Source organism: Aphelocoma coerulescens, chromosome 1, assembly GCF_041296385.1.
Source record: "Aphelocoma coerulescens isolate FSJ_1873_10779 chromosome 1, UR_Acoe_1.0, whole genome shotgun sequence".
NCBI classification, from domain to species: domain Eukaryota; kingdom Metazoa; phylum Chordata; class Aves; order Passeriformes; family Corvidae; genus Aphelocoma; species Aphelocoma coerulescens.
This window is the reverse complement of record NC_091013.1, coordinates 37,294,367-37,315,705: the sequence shown is the minus strand read 5'-3', so window position 1 is coordinate 37,315,705 and position 21,339 is coordinate 37,294,367. Positions and strand designations below refer to the sequence as shown.

At 35.9% G+C, this 21,339-nt stretch overlaps 1 long non-coding RNA gene across 1 annotated transcript in view; it reads right to left on the bottom strand.

The window, feature by feature from the left end:
• Window positions 1-2,166: 2,166 nt before the first annotated feature.
• LOC138118411 (uncharacterized) overlaps window positions 2,167-21,339 on the bottom strand; it is a 74,709-nt gene continuing 55,536 nt past the window's right edge. The window contains exon 3 of the long non-coding RNA XR_011155119.1: window positions 2,167-2,248. This is a non-coding gene — a long non-coding RNA (uncharacterized lncRNA). The remainder of the gene's footprint in view (window positions 2,249-21,339) is intronic.

Genomic DNA, 21,339 nt, shown 5'->3' with positions numbered 1-21,339 from the left:
CCACATGGAAACTTTGTATATTTATAGGCTGAATGTATATAAGGAGGTTGATTTGATATGAGTTAATTTATAACATAATTTTTATCAAGAAATTTAATAGAATTTTGTAAGTTATTGTACAGCAAACTGGATGAGCAGTCATTCTCTAGGTAACACTCCTGTAATGAAGGAAGGGTTTTTTTACAAAAATATGTATATTAAATCTGGTTTTAATATCTGTTATGATTTGTTGTTGTATATTGCCTAAGGCCTTTCTCTTCTGTACAGTTTCTTTTGCCTCAGTGTTCTTTTGCTAATGTCAAATCATTTAAGAAAACACTGAAACACGTGTAATGTACCTACATGAATAAATTGAATATTTAATGGTTCAATGCCCTGACCTTTGAGATTACAATACAGGACAATGAGCACACTTTGCTAAACGTTGAGGCGAGTGGGTGTGTGTATTCTGAGTGAAGTACTTCAGCAGGGAGAAGCAAAGTCAAGTTAGAACAAATACTCCAGTCCCTGAAGGCCTGTTGCTGAAATCAAATTATAGGCTTGGACTATCAAAAATTATTCCTCAAAAAAGTCATGCTGCACAAGAATCATGCACTTGGATAAACAAGTTACAAAGAGCCAAGTGTTAAGCAATGAAGTGTCAATCAGGCAAAGTGGCACACACATGCAGCCTGCACACAGGTTACATGCGCTATCTCACCCCTGGAGTCCTATTGCACAACTCATATGTGCCTTAAAGTGAAAATTAGCCAGTAAATTAGTTTTCAAGAACCACTAATGCTGAAAGACCCCTGTATCTGTCCCCCTTTATTTTTCCAAGCAATTTTCTGACTACACTAGAAACCCTGCCTCTTATCAGAACATACTGTTATTTTTGAATGTACCAAATCTGCTTTCAGAAGAAGATTGCAAACTCTTAGAACACTAAAAATACCAGATTAAGCTAATTTTTCATAAAGAAGAAAAAAAAATTAGACTGGACTTGTGCAGTAGGAGTCATTGTCACCATCATAACTTTGCTTGTGATATAGTTCCATCAAATTATATTAGTTGAAGACCTATAATGCTGTGCTTTAAATCGTACTGTATATTTTATGTATCACAAAAAATTGTTCTCATGGACCACAATCACACCACACGGTACAATGGATCTTTCTTTTATTTATTTGATGAAAGAATTCTTTATGCTTTTCTAAGTTCTACAAATTAGTATGCTTTCTGAAGAACAAATTATAAAAAGACAGTTAGTGTGCTTGTTACACTGAACATCAGGAAAAGGTACTATAGACAATACTTCCATATGATAACTAAAATCATAAAATCATAGAATTATAGAATCATAGAATGGTTTGAGTTGGAAGGGAATAGTTCCAACTCCTCTTCACTGGACAGGGACACCTTCTGCTAGACCATGCTGCTCAATGCCCCATCCAACATGTTCTGTTCTTGTAAGCCCCCTTCAGGTGCTGGAAGACTGTAGTAAGGTCTCCACTGAAGCCTTTGCTTCTGCATGTGGAACAACCCATACTCTCTCAGCCTGTCCTCATAGAAGAGGTGCTTCATGAGTCTCCTCTAAACTCACTCGAAGAAGTCCCCATTGGTCTTAGGCTGGGGTCCCCAAAGTTGGATGCAGTAATTCAGGTGGGGTCTCATAGGTCTCATGACAATGGAGTAGAAAGGCATAGAATCCTTCTCCTTGCCCTGCTGGCCATGCTGCCTTTGATGCAGCCCAGGATACATTTGTCTTTCTGGGATATGAATGCACATTGCTGTCTGATGTTGTCTGATGTTCTCCTTAACCAAATCCTCTAAATTCCCAAAGTCCCTCTCCTCAGGGCTGCTCTCAGTCTGTTTTCTCTCCAGCCTGGTTTTGTGCTTGGGATTTCTTTCTCTGGCTCTTTGGCTGAATCAAGACACTGTGATGACAATTTTATGATTCATTCTGCTTGCTTATTCACCATTCTCTGCTCTTAGTTGTGCTTTATATTTTTTTTTATTTGGCAGTTTTGTCACAGTGTATTTGTCCATGTGATAACCATCCTAACTCTTTCACTAAGGAAAGAAGTTGTTGGTCAGAGGCAATTATGAACAAATATGCAGCAGTAAGAAAGTGAATGAAGATGGGGAAGTAGCAACACAGACATTATGAATAAGAATATTTCCACCTTTATTTTTATTTCTAACCAGATAGTTCAGAATTATATTCTGTGTCTTCTTTTAACCGCAACATTAGGTTAATCCCAGTTTTCTGTAAAAGCAAAAAAAAAAAAAAATTCAATACTTTTTAAGGTAAACACAGCAGACACAGACATATTACACGGCATCAAGTACTCTGAGAGATGTAGGGGTGTCCTGCAGTAGTCACAAGGAGTCTGGCAAGGTCTAGGCAGTGTCATTCACTTTTGTGTCTTCTTTCCAGACTTCCTTCACTTTCCAGAGGAACATGTGCAGAAATTTGATACCATCAAAGCAGTCACCTTACAAAGCAGACTAGAAACATTATTATGTGAGTCGGTCACTCTATTTCTTCTCCTCTTTCTGTGTGTGATTGCCTGTTATTCTGAGCATCGGGGCTCTGTCAGGGTGGAAGGATTGCAAGGCATTATCCTGGGACCCTATCACAGATAACAGGATGCCCTTGATTCTGATGGCCATGTTTAAATTCTCTTTACGATCTCTCACTGGGAAAAGGTTTTCAAACTTTACTAATGTAGCTTTTCCTTGCTCAGAGATGCAAAACAAATTTTGGCCCTGGGCAGCCAATGAAAGAGATGGATAAGGAAAACGACATCATGTGTAACTACCCTACTAAGGTGCCTCTCTACACCCCAACTCTACTCCTAGAACTTAATCAAAGAGTAAGGATTTTGTAAGAAATATAATGTTCAGTGTTATTTAATCACTGCCCAAGATAGTTAATACCTAATAAATATGTCAGGAAATATTTTTACTTTCCTGACCCTTTGCTAATCTTCTTGTTTAACAATAAAAATAGACCAAAAAAGCAGGCATTGATGAGAAAATCTCCAGCAGAGTGTCAGGAAAGACAACTATAATCTTACAATAAGGCTCCACTTCATGTGAGAAATATAGGGAAATAACAATAAAAATTAGTGTAAAATGTTAAGTAATATTTTATATTAAAGTTCCTAAAAATATATGAACATTAGGTTTCAGATAATATTTTTTTAAATACCCTGTGATTATTACCACCATATTTATTGGAGGTTTCACCATTAAATGATTGATCTTTATAATTTTTCAGATACTGTTTAAACCTTGTGCGTTTTTCACATTAATTTTTTACATCAAAACATATTACAGAACTTCCCATCCTGCAAATGACCTGAAATCCACCTGCTCTGAAATCTTCCTTCTGAAAGGTATAAAACTGTGAGAGGATACTTCAGAAAACATAGCCTATCCAATAATACATTTTTTCCCTTTCTCCTCTACCACACATACTGAAGAACAAAAATGTGATCACATTCATCCTCTTGGACCTAGTCTTGGCAATCCAGTTGCCAGAAAACAGCAATTTCATTTTATAAAATAATGACAATTACAGTGATGACTGCAGCGAAGACAGCAACAGTATTAATAAAGATGATAGCAGTTTGTCTATGTCAAGTACTTATAGATCACAGCCACGTGCCTTTAAAATTCAGTTCCCAAAAATGCATGAAAGAAGTCAGACTAGCCCTTTCTCATCTAGAGTGGAGTCTTAAGCATTAGTTTTCTTCACACAGAAGTCGGCCCTTGGCACATATTTTTATCTTCTATATATCTGTAAGGTACCTGAGTGATTGTTTCCACCACAGTATTTATTATCCATCAACCAATTTACAATGAACAACAATTCCTATAGCATTTAATGTCCCCTAATTTTTCACATATTTATTCCAGTCAGGTCTGCTGTCTCCTGTGGTGTAGGTAACCATCTCATATGGCATCAGAAAGCAGCGGCCCAATTAGCACTAGAGATCATCCATGGCACAACAGTATCTTGAAACCCTTTTGGCCAGCAGCCTACACCTCTTCAGCCACCAGTTCCTGCAAGCTATGGTTGAGACAAAGCAGCTGAGCCTAGAAAACTTGTTAAACAAGCAGCTAGCCTTTCAGACTGCAACTCAGACACCAGGGTGGGCAGGGGATGGGGCAGGAATAAAGGATATTGGCAGATTGAATAAGGTAATGGGCACACTTGTCACTGTTCTCAAACTTCTTATGCCTAGGGACTTCTTCATTATGATCAGTCAATGTACTAAATCAACATATTAAAGAGAAAATAGAAAACAGAAAACTGTTCTTCATCACAATAATTATTTATCATTAGTATTTTCACACTTTGTTTTGTGATTTCTCCCACTACAATGTTCTCACAATGGGAGAAATACATATGCTAGCATTGAAAAAAAAAAAAAACTGAAATTCTAAAGGAAATAATTTTTTAATGGGTCACTATGTCTAATAAAAAAGATGCAACTGTTTACTAAATGAACTATGCATACTCCTACATGAGAGTAAGTTGTTCATTTTATGTAGAAGACATATGGATATAGAATATTAGTTTGGGGTTAACCACACATAGACAGTCAAATAAACAGTAATTCTGTTGGTACTTTAGATTTTTTTCCTCCAAAGCTCTGCTCTTATACCCCAGAGATGAAGTTGGAAATCCTGGTTTGGAAGGCTTCACAACTCCCATCAGCTTCAGCAGAGCCAGAACTGCCCTTGGTTCTGTAACATGGGATCAGGCATGCTGCACGTTTAAATAGCACATGAGTGACAGTTGCTCACATACCCAAAGATCATTAAAGTAAAAAAAAAAAAAAAAAAATTAGTGTTGCTAACCTTAATGGGCTTTGGATCAGACCTGAAAACAGACAACACCTAAAATATTCTGTGAAGGATCTGTAAAGGATCAACATATAGATTTCACTGTTGCACCATTAATTTTATTCAAAATATCTCAAATTTATAGTTTTGCCTAAAAAAAAAGAAACATTTTTAGGAAGACATTAAAAACCAGTACTTGTATAATTGCCCTCTATGTCAACAGTTTCTGTAAAGTAAGTGGACTGACCAGTGTCAGCAAAGCAATGCATTAAAATCTCTTTCTCACTGATTCAGAATGGTTTTTGCTACCCCTGGGGACGTTATTTGTGTCTGTCAAGAACATTTCAGTCTGACAGCTCCTAATTTTCAACAGGGAGGGGAAAAGGCAGAACTAATGGATGTGAATGAGCTTAAAAGCTAGCAAACTTCTCAATCACAAGAAACAACTGTATTTTGGGAAGAAAATAGAGGTACTTTGAAAAAAAAAGAGTCAATAGGTATTTTTTTCAGACACTGATAACTGTGATCAGGTTTTGATCAGACTATTTTTGGTCTCATGGCACTTTTGTCAGCATTGACTATCACAAAAAATTCCTCATGCACTGCATTAAATACTTCACATACAGCAATATAAGCAGGTCAAATTCAGAGGTCCCAGTTAAGTTTTAACTAAGATAAAATGTTTTTTTCATTCAATAGGAGCTTGTTTCAATAACAACTGAACAAAATTGAATGAAGCCTTGGGATCTGAACCAAAAAATCCAATTATATTTACACAGTTTTTGCGCAGCTAGTCTATTATTGTTGAGATGGGTGAGTGCTCGTGAATGTGTTTGAAGGCTTGCATATTTTGCATCAGAAGGAATCAGATATGATATTGCTTTACCTAAGCAATACTTTGACAGCTCTTTCCATAACACTTACATGAATGAAGTGAAAAAGAAGCTCTGATCTACTACTATAATAACTATAACTCGAGTTATTTTTTTGACATGGTACCTGGTCTTACTCAGGTATTATAAACAAATATTGACAGAGATGAGAGCTATGATGGCTTGGAGAATGACATGGATCATTTTTAACACATGACCCTGATTATGCTTAATATAGTGAGAACCTTCTCAAACCAGACTTCAGACAAAACATTTAAAGACTTAGAAAAAAACCCAAAAGCCTAAAAAGTAAAACTCAATAAATACCAACATTTTACAGCTATAATTAGTTTAATAGCTAAACAAAATAATTTTGAACTATAAAACATAATATTTTCAATAAGAATGTCAAAATAAAACATTCTGACAATTTTCCAAGCTTATCTTCCTAATGTTCAGAATTGATAGAAATAATGAAAAAAGGTTTGGTAAATCAGAACTGTCAGTAGAAACTATATGACGAAAAAAATTTCAAACTCCCTAATAGTCAATTATTTATTTTTGCTGTGTGCTGTAAAACTCAGTTGCTGAGATTCTTTATCTGTATTTTAAGGCTTGATTTTCATCAACTTAGGGCACTTTCCAGAACCCTCTGAGGGAAATCTAACCATTCAGAGAGAGGCTTGCAATTTCTTCTTTCTTTAAGGTCACTTAATGCTGGCACATCCAGTGTAAGTTTTTAAACTTGAGCATTTGGGATGCAAATTAATTATTTAGCAAGTATTTGTCAGTGGATCATGTTTATTGACATTTGCAGCACTGTTCTTTACCTCAGCTGAAATAGGCTTGCTCTATCCTATTTTCAGAAACCAATGCAGCCTTATTTCCCTGGCTGCAGTCCCTGGACTAGACTCTTTCCATAGGCCCTCAGGCTGAAGTGTGTTTTACAAAGCAGGGCCCTGATTTACAGCCCTCTCCCACTACTTTTTGCCTGTGGCTGTCGTAACTTAGATAGTGCTTTGAAGTGGATCGTTTGCTACCAGCTTATTAGCTCATCTATTTTCTTTTTCTGTGTACATATTCCTTATGACTACCTTCAGCATTGTAGATACAATGCTAGCTCATTCTTAACACACTCTTTAATTACAACCCACATCCAACTCCAGAGAAAAGCTTTCCAGGTGAGTTAATATTCACATGAATGCAGAAGCAGGCAGCTGAGCCTGTCTCGGTGATTACTGAAGAAAGTCAACATTTTCATCATTAGAAATGAGTGAATTCCTGGATGCGGCTGAAAGTGCTCAGTCACTGACAGGAGACAGGGGAAGGCAGACATCAGGGTTGAAAGCTTACAACTGGGAAGGAAAAGACAAGCTGGGCTTGCACAGAGCTGCCCTGAATAGGGTGTCTTTTTCTTTCCTCATCCTGTTATAAACTTCTAATCTCTCTTAAAACCTGCATGGTGGCAAGTAAGGGGCTGGGAGGACCCAAATTCACAGCATGGCTATAACGACCTTGCTCTTGAATGATTTATCTTTGAATCTCAAGCTGACTACATCCAACTGCTTTTCTCACCAACAGTCCCCTTTTTCTGAATTCTGCATCCTAAAGTCCTAATATGTTCAGAGAAACCCGAAGTGCTCTGTATGCTATTACTGTACTCAGCTGGTTTCTTTATATTCCCTCAGGGCAATCTGAAGGGCCACCACTCTCCACGCAAAGCCAGTACTTTAAGTAAGTCTGTGTAACAGATGAACGATGGGGAAGTAAGTCAGAAGAATGAGAAAAAGTATGAGTTTAAATTTTCAGGGGGAAAAAAGATAAATAAAGAACATAGAATTGTTTCTTTTTTTGTACAGGAAATGTTTCCTGATACACAATGAACTCATACTGTTTCAACTTCTACTCTCCAAAAATCCCCAGTTTTTGCTTTTTCCCCCACACCATTTCATAAACACCTATTTTTCTCTTCCTAAGAATACCATTGGATGTGAAGTCAAGCTTCTTTTTTTCTCTCCTTGTTTTCAGTCAAACCCCCCAAGGGTAGATGCAAGCTGTTTCACTCCTGCTGAACGGATGCTTCAGAGCAACAATAGTCCCACTGAGACTTAGCGACATGTCATGCTGGGGACAAAAAATGGGGAGACAGACAGACACACATACACAAGCACACACATTCACACAAACATTAATATGGATCTCTATATAACTAAGAGCAGTCCCATACATTTCAAGACATGCCCAGAAATCACTGAGCACCGTCTGAAAGGACTGAAATGTCAATTTTCTTATCAAATAAGCTAGGTTTTGTGGTGAAAGGCTTACTGTTCCTGTTATCTGTGAGTTATTGGTCAGTTAGTGATAGTAGGCCATGTCCAGAAGTCACACCTGGCAAATGTTACTGTCAGGATTTTCAGTGGACCCTCAGGCTTATTATTGACCTTTACTGTTGAACCCATTAATCTAAATGTGTCCCACAGACAGCACTACAAACATTACAAGCTGAGGTTCAGATTAAGGAAAATATTAGTCACTTTCACTTATTTGTGAGATCAAATTGAAGTATACAGTAATTAATAGCTACTAAAACAACTCAGACTAGCCTTTGCTGGTAGGCCTGGGTCTTATCATTTTTCCCACCATTAAGTGTAATTTATATGCATTTAAGGTTTCTCAAAACTAATAAACAAGACTTCCTGGTTGCTAGACACAATGTTAAGAGGTTCCAGACTATTTTTACCACTGTCATTTTAAGGCCACATTAACTAGTTACTGTGCCCCAAAAAAATACAAAGCCAAGAACATATATTGAGAAACATCCAAAATGCCAGATGAATCAAGAAGTTCCTAAACAGAGTCTGTTTGAAAGTGTGTGGCCTAAAGGTACTTACTATAAAGATATTTTCAAGTTGCTTTTCTCTTCCTTTAAAACTTTTTTCTATTTTACTAAAATTTTTTGTGTCATAACTACTAGATTTCTATTCTATTGGCTTCTCCTTCCTTGAAAAGGTCAATATTTTGCAAAGTACTTAAATTTGAATGGTACCTCTCACTCATCAGTGTTGAATAAGTTTTGAAATAATGTAAACAAAAGTGTTAAGTTTAGCAATTTTAGTGGGAGCTCTCTCATTAACACAGTAGCAACAACAGCAAAACTAGAAAAGACAAATTTGTCACACTGCACCAGATGATATTCTGGATGGTATCTACATTTAAAATATACTACTGTGTATATTTATTTACTAATTTTTTATTTATTTCTATTCCCCTCTGTGACCTACCTTTCTGGTTACTGTTGTAGAGACTTTGTTTCAGTAATTTTCAACATCAAGAAATTAAATTCTCTACTTTGGAGTATTTGCAAAAAGCATTTTCTCTCTTAATGATAACATAAAACTCAGAAAGCAAAATTCTCTGAAAACTAGTTATATTTTTCTGAATTTAAAACAAATATGTTTGCTTTAATTAATAGAGATTTTTTCCCCCAATTATTGTGTCTTTGTATTAAGTATTGTATGATAATAACATGGTTTAAAACCAGGATATGGCATCCCCTCCCTTCAAATATTCAAAAGAAACATTGTACATATAAAAAAGCAAACATATGTTCTGTAACAAAGTGGGACTCTGAATTAGAGTCTTAATTCAGATGTTCACAGCTACATCAAAAGCAGATAGAAATGAAATGCATAATATAGCTCAGGAATTAGGAAGTAGAGTGGTGATTACTGAATTGAGATCAAGCAGGAGACCTTATTCTCCTTTTTCACATTTTCATAACTGAGACCAAAGAAATTCAATGTTAAAAGGGGTATGTATATTAACTTAATACTGAATTTTTGAACAAAAAATACTGAAGTTACTTTACTGGTGGCAACTAAACTGGATATACATATATTTCCCTTAAAAATATGAACACATGAATACATGTATGAATGCATTTTTTGTGATGTTAATGTAATAGACAATAGTTATTTCCTGTGAATTTTAGCCCTTTGAAACCTTCATCTTTATAGCCCCCTGCAGGGACAATTGTGTTGCAGCTAACCAGGGAAAAAAAGCTATTATCAGATCGATGTTTTCTCAGTCATGGAGATTTTAAAACCACGCTCTTAAACTGCATGAAATTAAATCTGTCAAGATCAAGAAGTATTGCATGTGTTTTATGTTTTTGGAAACTGTAACAAAACCAAGTTAAAATGTCATTTCAAAAACTACTGCCTTAGATGCTACAGAAGTTGATGTTTTGCATTGTTTTATTTTAAATGAAATATTTGGAGCAAAATTCAAAAGAGAGATGTAGAAAAATCTATCAAGTTGCAAAAAATATTGGCCTTTTTTCTAATTGTGACATTCATGATCTCTGCAGATAGTGATGTAATGATATGAAGACTGGAAAAGAAGAATAAAAATGTCAGGAAGAAATATTCCAAGTTGTAAATAAGTTTTGGCACAGTTAAATGAGAAAATCATGATGCATGGAAATCACCCCACAGAATATGAATACCATGTGTTAAGTTACAGCATTAAACACTAACGAAAACATGTAGCATTGCAAAATGATTCATAAATTCTTGGCTATATGATAATTATGTTGCTACTGTAAAAGATGACAGACTAACATCAACTTACAAGAAAAGCTAAGTCAACGCAAAATTCTCCTTCTTGGAGGGACATAGAATATTAAAAAAAGGAAAAATAAAAGAACATTAAACACATCCCTTTTGGTCATATAGGCTTTTACAGCACTTTCATATCACAGTGTTTTTTATGTCTTTCACTCCAGTGACTCAGAGACGACAATCACTCCTACTGCAGACTTGATAATCCTTCGCTCTCTCAGTGTTTTGAGCTCTTCACACTAAATCTTTACTTTAAGTGGCAAAGTTTCCATCTCTCTCCAGCTGGTGCTGCCAGTCATTCCCTGGACCTGAAGGCTCCCACTTTTTAATGTGCATGCACTCCACTTTTATCTATCACATGGAGGCTGCACCTGCAGAAACAATTACTGTAGACCATTAGAATGGATTTGCAAATCAGACCAGCTGGTGCCAAGGACCTGATGACCACAGAGAGATAATATGAAGTGTTTTTACTTCAGATCAGTCCTCATCTCTCTCCAAGAGTCCAAATGCCCATCTGCAGATGGAAAGTCCTAGGTGAGCTTCCCAACATGTATTCCTCCACTGTTTCACCTGCAGTGAGTCCAATTCCATCACCTGAGACCACTCCATTACATAACTCTACATAAGTGTGGAAAAGTAGAAGTCTTACTTTAAAAATGTGCTTTTGATGCAAGGTAGAATGTAAATGACAACTGAATCTGCTAGGGAATAATGTGTAGTGTTTACATTTAAAATTGCCTTCTGTCTTTTTTTTTTCTTTTTTTTTCTGAAAATAAGTTATGTCTTTTATAGAAGTATATGAATGCTTTCCCATTGATGCAGTAAATCCATGGGGGAGAGTACTGGCTTTTCAACAATCCACCAATAGTTTTTTGGGGCTATTTGTTTAAAGTTGGTCCAAAAAGCTATCACCAGTTAACAACAAACCTTTTATTACAGATGTAAGCTTCAAAGCTTTTCCATGAAGCCAGTTGCTATTAAAGTATTTCCAGTAAAAGTACCTATTGATAGTCATTATTCAGAAAGTACAATATAAAATAGCTCCAGCTACTGCACTGAAAAAAGCCTTGGCCTCAATATTTCACATTCAAAAGAAATTTATCACCTTGTTGTTCTTGCCAGAAAGACTAATTAATATTAAATCTTTTGAATTTCTCTGGATAGAACAGGCATCTGAGAGCCTAGTATAGTATCAGAGTTCTTTAAAATAAGTCTATAATAGAGATTAGTACCTCTTGTGTAATGCTGTATGCATTGCATTCTGTTACATTTATTATACAAATTGAAATGAATAACAATATGCAGCTTAACATCCCATGAATATTTTTTAGCATTCTCCAACAGTAGTTAATATGCTAACCAACTTCACTGAAAGGCATACAGATGTGGAAAGAGTCTATCTAGGGACTTTAATTATCACCTTGTCAAATTCAAATTATTATCTTGTGAGTTCATTTCCATAAAGTATCCCCTTTGCTGTTGGATGATTTAACATGTGTCTGCTTTTTCTTATCTTATTTGTATCTATCTGGAGGCTTTAAACCTTTCAAAGTCGGCCAGCTCTTTGTCAGATCATGATGTTTACCGTAACTGATTTTGTCAAATACATTTTTGCAAACACTCAATTTTGCCAAAGATGGGTATGTAAAATGTGAAGAGAAACTGGCATACACCACCAATAATGTTACATAAATCAGACTAAGACTTCAACTATTTCTAAACAGGATTAGCTTATAGTGAAGAACCAAAGAGCCTGGGGAATGATTTACCTGACAAAATTCTGGAGACAATCATTCTTGGTTGGTAAATCATTTCACATTTCAAGAAACCTGGAGTAATTCCAGCCATAAGAATTGGGTAGATATTATTTTCTATGCTAGTCTGGATCACATGATAGGGCAAAAATATCATATGAAATTTAATGACAGTGTCTTTTTAACCCATTTAAAGGCAATGAAGCAGCAATGAAAATAAACGAAGAGAGAAGAAAACTACCCTATTGGATAAGATTTACGTCCTGCACAACTAAAAGTTTAAATTGCTTTTTTACATTCTGTAGGAGATGGAATGCAGGATAAAAGTGTGTGGTGAATGTCTTCGTAAGGGTGGTGAGGCATGGGAACAGGTTGTCCAGAGTTGTGGATGCCCTATCCCTGGAAGTGTTCAAGGCCAGGTTGGATGCAGCTCTGAGAAACCTGGTCTAGTGGAAGGTGCCCCTGCATACAGCAGGGCAGTTGGAACTAGGTGATCTTTAAGGTCCCTTCCAACCCAAATCATTCTGTGATTCTACAATTTTCTGATATAAACACAGAACTGATCAATTCCTCAAATTTCTGGTTGGAAAAAATAAAAGGCAAAAATGCTGTATATTTACATAAAATCCACTAGCCTGCATATAAAGTTAACTAAATCTGGAAACAGAAAATATACTACATTTTTCTAATTTGAAGTTTTTGAATTTCAGTTGTGTGAGAACTTGTGAGAATTGTGTAATCATGACTCTTATAATTAAATTAAGATGCAGATAAATTTTTAATAATAGTAAACAGAAAAAAGAAGAATGGCATATTTGAAAAAGTAAAAGTAATAACATAAATGTGACTCTAAAAACAATCAAACAACCCAAACCAGAAAGAAAAAGACAACTAACTAGTTAGGTCTTTGTAAATACATCCATGTATATTTTCCAAAAGAGACACGGACTCTTCCTGCTCAGGGCCATACTACTCACTTGTTTTGGTTTAGTTTTTATATTCTTTCTTACACCTGTGCTACATTGGAGAAGAGTTTAATATATTTAGCAGAATAACTTCCACTTCTAAATAGATACATAACACCAAATAAAAACTAGGGATCATTATTATTAAGGATTGCAATATTGGATAAATATTAGTTTAGAGGAAGTTTGCAGGGAATGGAAAATTTGCAGGAAAAGGAAAATCCGCAGGAAAATTAGCAGTCACAGCACTGGTGACTAGCAGAAGATGGAAAAAACATCATACTCAAGGCAAATTTGGCTTCTGTTTATCATTTATTAATCATGACTTCCTTTTTATTCTTTTTTTTTTTTCATGGATTTACTCACTTTAGATTCAGAATTGATTTCATTGGGATTTAGAGAGACTACTTTTACATGTACATGTAAAGACAAAACGTGTGTGTTAAGTGTGTTAAAAATAACTAAAACTGCTTCCACTGCATCTGTGTAAACCAGAAGTGCAATTTAAGCAGTTAGTTCTTGCATAAATTTCAGTAGAGTAGATCAAGAAATTGTATCAGGAGGGTAATTATAATTTATTATGTTTTTTAAGTTACAGGCTATGCTCCATGCTCCCCAAATTCTTTCTAATTATAATTAGTGAAAACTACAGTGAAAAAGCTTTGCATAGTTTTCAAAAAAAAAAAGTGCTCATTTCTTAGCAATAACCTTAATAAAGAGAGTGATGTTAAATAAGTGCTGTAGACCAAAATGCAAGTAGGAAGAAAATTTTAAATATGAGTGTGGCAATTGCATTTCAAACTCCTGTGTGGATAAAACTCTAGATTAAGATATAAGAAAGAAAACACAGCTTGAAGTTTAATTATGATTTTTGACATTAATACATTGCTGAAATGATTGAAGTTTCAGAAGCATATAATTGAATAGGGCTTGAAGTTATCTCACTACACCTGCCATCCACATCTCTCACTTCAGCCCTAAAATAAAACTGAGGGACATTTTTCTCAGGGTTCCATTCCTCAGTGCTACCATCAAAGCACTCTTTTCTCTTATGGGCTAAGGGACATCAGAACAATAAACTTCAGCAAAATAATATGTTGTCTTACATAATGGTTAAGGTTATAACCTCAGCCCAAAGTACATATTTCAACAGACTTTGCTGAAGATTGCAGTCATCCTCACCAGTCATGCAAGGGTTCATTTTGCAAAAAAAGTTTCCCTGACATCCGATATAATGTAAAGGATACAGAGTAGAGTGTGCTAAACAGTAGTTAAACACAGATAATTTTCCTCAAAATATATACCATACTGAAAAATGGCTGGGAACCAATAGCATAATTCAGATGCTGTGACCATACTGCAATGAACACACCATCGTGGGAAATGCAGCTGTCCACATCGCAAACACTGACAGACAAATAAGTGTCCAATCAAAACAGATTTTGCACCCTTGACCTTAAGATGAACACCTATTTAAAATCAGGGTTCTCATGAATGAAAGAGAAAGAATAGTTAACACAGCCTAACTATGTGGTCACCTGATTATTTAATGCAAAATTCATGGGAAAATAACATTAAAAAAGCTACCTAACTTAGTGCCAAAAATTACTGCATCTTCAAAAAGAATTTAATTTTTCATTTTAGCAGTTTGAGAAGTTCCCCATTTAGTTCCTCTGTTTGAAGTATAGAATGACTTTTAAACAGTCTTTACTAAAGTTATATTTTCAACGAATGCAACAAGTTACTGCTGCATGACACAATGACTATGTTCGATGAACTCTCCTTTGGGTCATTTCTTTTACTGGACAGGTAGCATTTCTTCATATCTGTTATACCCTGTATTTTGGGATCGAAAAAAAGGCATTCTAGGCAAGGGAATACAAACTGTCTTGGTTTTAGATATAGTCAACATAACTTTTGGGAAAAAAATAGAGTATTAAATATAAAGCATAAATTACTTTTTCTTAGCCCTAATAGTTGTTTGATACAAGCTATAATATATTTGTTATAATATAAGCTATAATATTTGTTATAACCAACAATAACTTTTACAGCAAATTCAGAAAGAGAAATGTTGCATAAATTAATCAACTGCAAATACATGCATAAATGCATATTTTTGAAATGTTTTGGCAAATTGCATATTTAGGGGATACACTAGAGACACACATGTACAATACTTAATCTATACTGAAACTACCCATAAGAAAAAATTTGACTCCCATTTCCTTCTCTTCTCTGTGTGAAAAGCGAACCATTGATTTCTGCCCACTGACAGGCAGTCAAGCATACAAAACGAGTAGCAGACCAACACAGACAGTAATTCCTGTTAATTCTCTCCCCGGGGTTTTTTGGTTTTTTTTCTGCAAGGGAAACATTGATTTGAATATGTTTTAGTGGATTTTCCAAAATCATACCTTTTTAATAAAGTTTCCCTTCCCAGAATACTGGGATCAGATACCAGGAACAAAAACCACGTGAAACTTTATTAAAGGAAAACCAAACCTCTTGTGTTTCTCAGGAGCCATTCTATCCACTGATATTCTGTAGGGGTTTTGTTTGCTTCCTTTATATATTTTATGTTAATTTTTTTTTGGTACAAGTGCTTAGTCTGGGTTTGTTGATAAGTAGATTGATTAAGTGCAATGAAAACCTGATTTGTTATTGTCATTTAACGGTAATAGGCTTCTATTTTTTTCTCCTTTCTTAAAATGAGTAAACAAACCAAAGCAATTAACAAACAACACACACCCCACCCACCCCCCCAGTATGATAAAGAGGATTAAGCACAAGAGGAAAATGAAGACTGTGAAGATGTCACTGTTGTTTTGAAAGGAAGTGCTGAAGTCCAGACTCCAGCTCTGTTGCTAAATATTTTTACCACCAACAAATTAGGTAAGAAGTCCTTTCTAAAATTAATTTGAAAGAGTTCTGTCCTCTCATCATCTTTTTTCTAGAATCCCTAGTATTATTCAAATTTTGGATTGCGCATTTGTAACTTCTGCTGTCCTCAGTGTGAATGTGCATTAGATTAAGTGACCTGGCCACTTCAGCAGCTTCTCCCTCTCTGCTCTCCTTGACACACACCAGCTGCAATATTCTGCTCAGGTTAAGAGCTGTGATTGGCTCTTGCTAATGATTTGATCATTCTTGAAAGCTCTGTAAAGAAAATGTCTAAAGTAAATAAATTAAGTCTTTTAGGTCCTCAGGTGTGTTTTGCTGAAGAATCTAGGTATCCAGGATAATTAATTTTACATCTGTCTCTTACAGACTGTTTTTGACTATACATTTTTCATTAATGAGGGTTTCTTCATTTCTCCCTTAAGAATTGTGAGCCCTTCCCTCAGTTATAATAAAATAAATATGCTGTATCTGTTCTGCAGAAAGTCTACTAAGAACTTATTTTTCACTAGCTAAATGTTGGTCACTGCAAAAATGAAATGCATTGCGAATTGTGGATTTTTTCTTGTTTGTTTGGGTGTTTCTATGTTTAGACTTTAGTACCAAAAAGGAAGAGAGAGGAGTAATTATTTAAGATAATTTTATGAACATAATGTATCCATAAAAATAGTTTTAATTATTCTCAACTTTTTTCCTTAAAGTATTTTTCCTTCGCCTATAAAAGACATAGGTTGAGGTTGGGATTCTGTAAAAGCCCTTTTCTCTAGACACTGAAAAATCTATATACTGATTTCACGCATTCTTCCAAATGTAACTTTTTTTTTTTTTTTCATAAAAAGATAACTTTGCTAATTCTGGTAATTTTCAGTATTACCCTTCTTTACTGTACAGAAAGAAGAAAAGGAGGGCAAAAAAGACAATCAATTATTTTCAAACCTTGTGTTATATAGCTAGTTTGGTTGAGTGGTCTTTATAATTCATATAACTGTATTTTACTTTCTTTTTTATTCCTTCTAATGATATACCTTTGGAAGACTTTTATGTCCAAATTAATAAAAATAAGACTATATCAAGATTAACACTGTTCCAAATTTGCTCTAAAACTAGCACACAAAAATCTTTTACTGCTTATCAGTATATAGGATACTGCAGTTTAAAAAAATGTAGCAATTCAAGGCTGTGAACATAAAATAATTATTGTCTGAAACTGGCAGATAACCTTACCAAAAGGTTGGGGATTTTTTTGTAAAAGTCCTGGTACTTTAAACTTCAAGTGTATGAACCAATAGTAACCAATCAACGCACTTAGGTCACCATTACTCTGTGACCAATGTCAAATGTTTTTAACTAACTAGTTAGTCAAACTTAAGAAAGCCTGCTGAGGAAAGATGTATGATGTCAAAGGACTCTCTTCCTTTGTCACTTGTATTAGGCAGAGGAAGAATTACGAAAATCAGTGGCAAAGGAAGAAGAAAAACAATCCCTTTAGAGCAGAGGTCAATCTGTTTAGAGTGGAATTAGGTGGTAATAGTAGAATAGACAATTTGAAAAACAATGCTAAAAATTAACACTTGAAGTGGTGATAAAATAAAATATGCTGACAGAAATTATTAAAAATCCATGTTGTAGTAAAATATATTTTTCTTTTTCATCAATGTTTTAGTCAAATTAAAATCAGATAAAGCTGAGAAAAATGCGAAATCCCATTTGAAGGTCATGGAAGTTCTGCATTCAATATGTGACACTGAAACACACTATCATTCCTGTTACAGAAATACTGTGGTCTCTCCAAAAGAAGTGGCTTCCCTCATCAGTAGTATCCTGTATGAAGTCCAGAAGTATCCTTATTTACTTTGGCACCTTGAAAAGGAAGGAGAAGCATAGGTACTTATGACTCTTTTCATTCACTGAATGCTTATAACCAATGTCAATTAAAGTGAACATACATTAACAAATGAGAAACTAGGAAGCACACATCAGTTCTATCCTACTATACTTGTTTCTATTGTATCTCCTTTGTCATATAAGTTACACCTACTCAGCCATCAAAAGCCTCTATAGAATTTAAAGTTCACCACTGGCCACCATTTTACCTCCCTAGTGTAAGATCCTAATTTCTAGGTTAAGGAGATGTTTAGGTCAGTGTCATATGCTGATAGAGTGCCCTGAGGAGAGGTTAGCAACTCTAACTTGTCTTCCCAGGCTGCCTTTGAGTGCTGACCTCCCCAGGGCAGCAGGTCAGGGCAGTGGTGGAGGATCCCTGTGGTGGGGCAGGCACCCAGGGCACAGCCACTCCACTTAACAGCATTCACTGCCTCAGTCACGGGCACACCAGGGCACTTCTACAGTCCAAGCTGAACCTGTTCCTCTCCTCCTTGGCTGACACTGGGCCTGAAACACAAGAAAAAGCAAAGAAAGGAAAAGAGAAGGGGGAGTGGGAAGGGGGAGGGAGGGCAAGCTCTGCTTTACTGCTCATTCATTCCTCTGCATTCAATCACTCCAAGGCAGTAACTAGCTCAGCCCCAGGCTCCCCTTACATGCACAAAAGAAAAGCAATCCCATTCAGAAGGAGACCATGAGTTATTGATCTCATGCTGAATGTTATGTTCGGTTCAGCAGCACTGTCAGCTCCCTCACATGGAAAGCTTATGTTTCCCACCAACTCTGCTGAATGATACTCAGCTTTTTTGAAAATGAAGTGTTGGGGACTAGGGGTCAAGGGCAGAGACATCTCAGCTTTCATCCTGGGACTTCAGGACACATTCTGGGTCATGATGAAGGGTAAGCCTGCCAGGAATTAATTGTAAAAATACTGTGGATCTTGTTCACCAGAGGAGCAGGCAATTCATGATTGCTTCACTTTCTAATTCAGACATTAGAAAATTAGCCATAAAGCCATCATTCGTTAATGTACATTAGATTTATTTTACCCATTCAAATTAATGAACAAAGTTTTTTGCTAAGACACCTTATAGTTAATTTATTTAGCTTAATATCCTCGTTTGCAGAAATATGCAGATTTTTTTTTAATCAATGAAGACATTAAAGTGAAAACTTAAATTAAAAATTTATTTCTTATAACATGTTTCACTCAGCCTTTCTTTACATGAACTACGCATAGCATTACCACATGTATCAATACTCAGTAGTCTATATAACTACTTGACAGAAAGCAAGAAGGATTTTTACATTAGTTTTGTTACCACAATGGAAACATGAAACATTCAGACCATATCAAGTCCATATTAAGTTCTTGATTAAAAACTTTAAAAATTGAATATCTTGCACTTGTTCCTTTATGAGAATTCTATGTGCAAGGAGTCTAATTGTGGCATGAAGATAATTTCTTATAATTAATTATCTTGTTTGTTTGTTTGTTTTCACAAATATTCTTTCTCAGTGGCGTTTCACTTATTTAGTCAATTCGTTAGGTTGGAGTTTTAATCTATTTGAAGGTAGGAATGATCTGCATCTGGACAGGCTGGACTGATGACATCATGCCAGCGGTATGAAGTTCAACAAGTCAGGTCCTGCACTTAACTAACAACTACACCATACAGCGCTGCAGGCTGGGGGAAAAGTAGCTGGAAAGCTGCCTGGAGGAAAAGGACTTGGTGCTGGTCAACAGTGGCTGAACATGAGCCAGCAGGTGCCCAGGTGGCCAAGAAGGCCAATGGCATCCTGGCCCATGTCAGCAATGGCATGGCCAACAGCACCAGGACAGTGACTATCCCCCTGTACTCAGCAGCGGTGAGGCCACACCTTGAATCCTGTGCTCGATTTTGGGCCCCTCACTACAAAAAAAGATGTTTAGTTTCTGGACTGTGTCCAGAGAAGCGCAACAGAGCTGCTGAAGGGTCTGGAAACAAGCCCTATGGGGAGTGGCTGTGGGATCTGGGGTTGTTTAGCCCAGAGAAAAGGAGGCTCAACAGGGACTTTACTGCTCTCTACAACCACCCGTAAGGAAGTTTTAGCCATGTGGGGGTAAGTCTCTTTTCCCAAGTAAAAAGCAACAGGATGAGAAAACGACTTCAAGTGACACCAAGGGACGTTTAGATGGGATATTAGGAAAAAATTCCTCATGGAAACAGTGGTCAGCCATTGGAACAGGCTGCCCAGGGCAGTGGTGGTCACTGCCCCTGGAAGAATTTAAAAGATACATAGATTTGACATTTAGGGGCATGGTTTAATGGTAGACTAGGCAACAGTTGGACTAGGTGATCGTAAAGGTCTTTTCCAACCTACATGATTCTATGATTCTATGATTAAGCAGAGGACTGAGTAGGCATCTAAAAGAAGGAAGAGATGGATGAATATAGACACTTCAGAGGTGTAGATACAAAAATGCTGCTAGCAAGGATTTTCTTGCTAGTTTCTAAGTCTGTGAGAGACTTTTCTCTCACGCAGAAGAGGTTGCAGGGAGTGTAAACAACCAAGCCACCTGCAACATTGAATAGTCTTTTTTATGGTATAGTGGAAAAATATTTTGACAATGGATGTATTAGGATTTTAACCAATCACCCCAAGGGGTGGCTGGTCCTTTGTCCAATTAGACTATGGAGAAAAAAGTCTATAAAAGAGTTGGTAAAATAACTACATAAATCAATCTTGGTGCACAATTCCTGGCTGCTGGATCTCTCTCCTCCTCTTCCCTACGGCTGGGGGCCACGGTGATATACCCTAGGGCTCAGGCCTGCGGTAATACAGAGGAACAAAATTAATTCACAAGAAAAGCAAAGTAAAAAACCCCAGTGAAAGTAGGAGTGAATATTTAATTGGACCCCAAAGCTGAGACATGGAAACCCTCTTACAGTCTTACTGTCTTTACTTCAATGCAAATTCATTTTTCCTGAGTAATAAGTACTGTCAGAATGTCATTCCACAATCATGTTCACATAATCAAACTCTTCTAAAACAAAATTTTATGAATGAGACTTATAATTCCATCAACTCAAACTTAAACATCAAAAAGTAAAATTATATGCTTACTAATGTTTGCTGCAAATTTAGTCCTTTATTATTCTCAAAACACCTTCAATCATACCAAAGTTTTTATGCTTTAAAAAGTATCTAAATTTCCGAATGCATTCTGCTAATCAATTCAATTTTTGTGTTTATATTGAAGATTCCCTTTTCTCACTGGATATAATTGATTCACCATTCCATGCACTTGCTTGGTCCTCTGAATTATTCAACGTTCTTTTTTCCTGTGATTGGATAACTAAAACTTTCAAATGGAAAAACATATTTTGAAAAGTTCTTCCTGATTAAAATCTTTCTTAGTAATATTGAAAGTAATAACATGCATTCTAAATACAAACGTTATGAAACTTTATATACAGACAAATAGGAAAAAACTTAGCAAACAACTAAACAGAGCAAA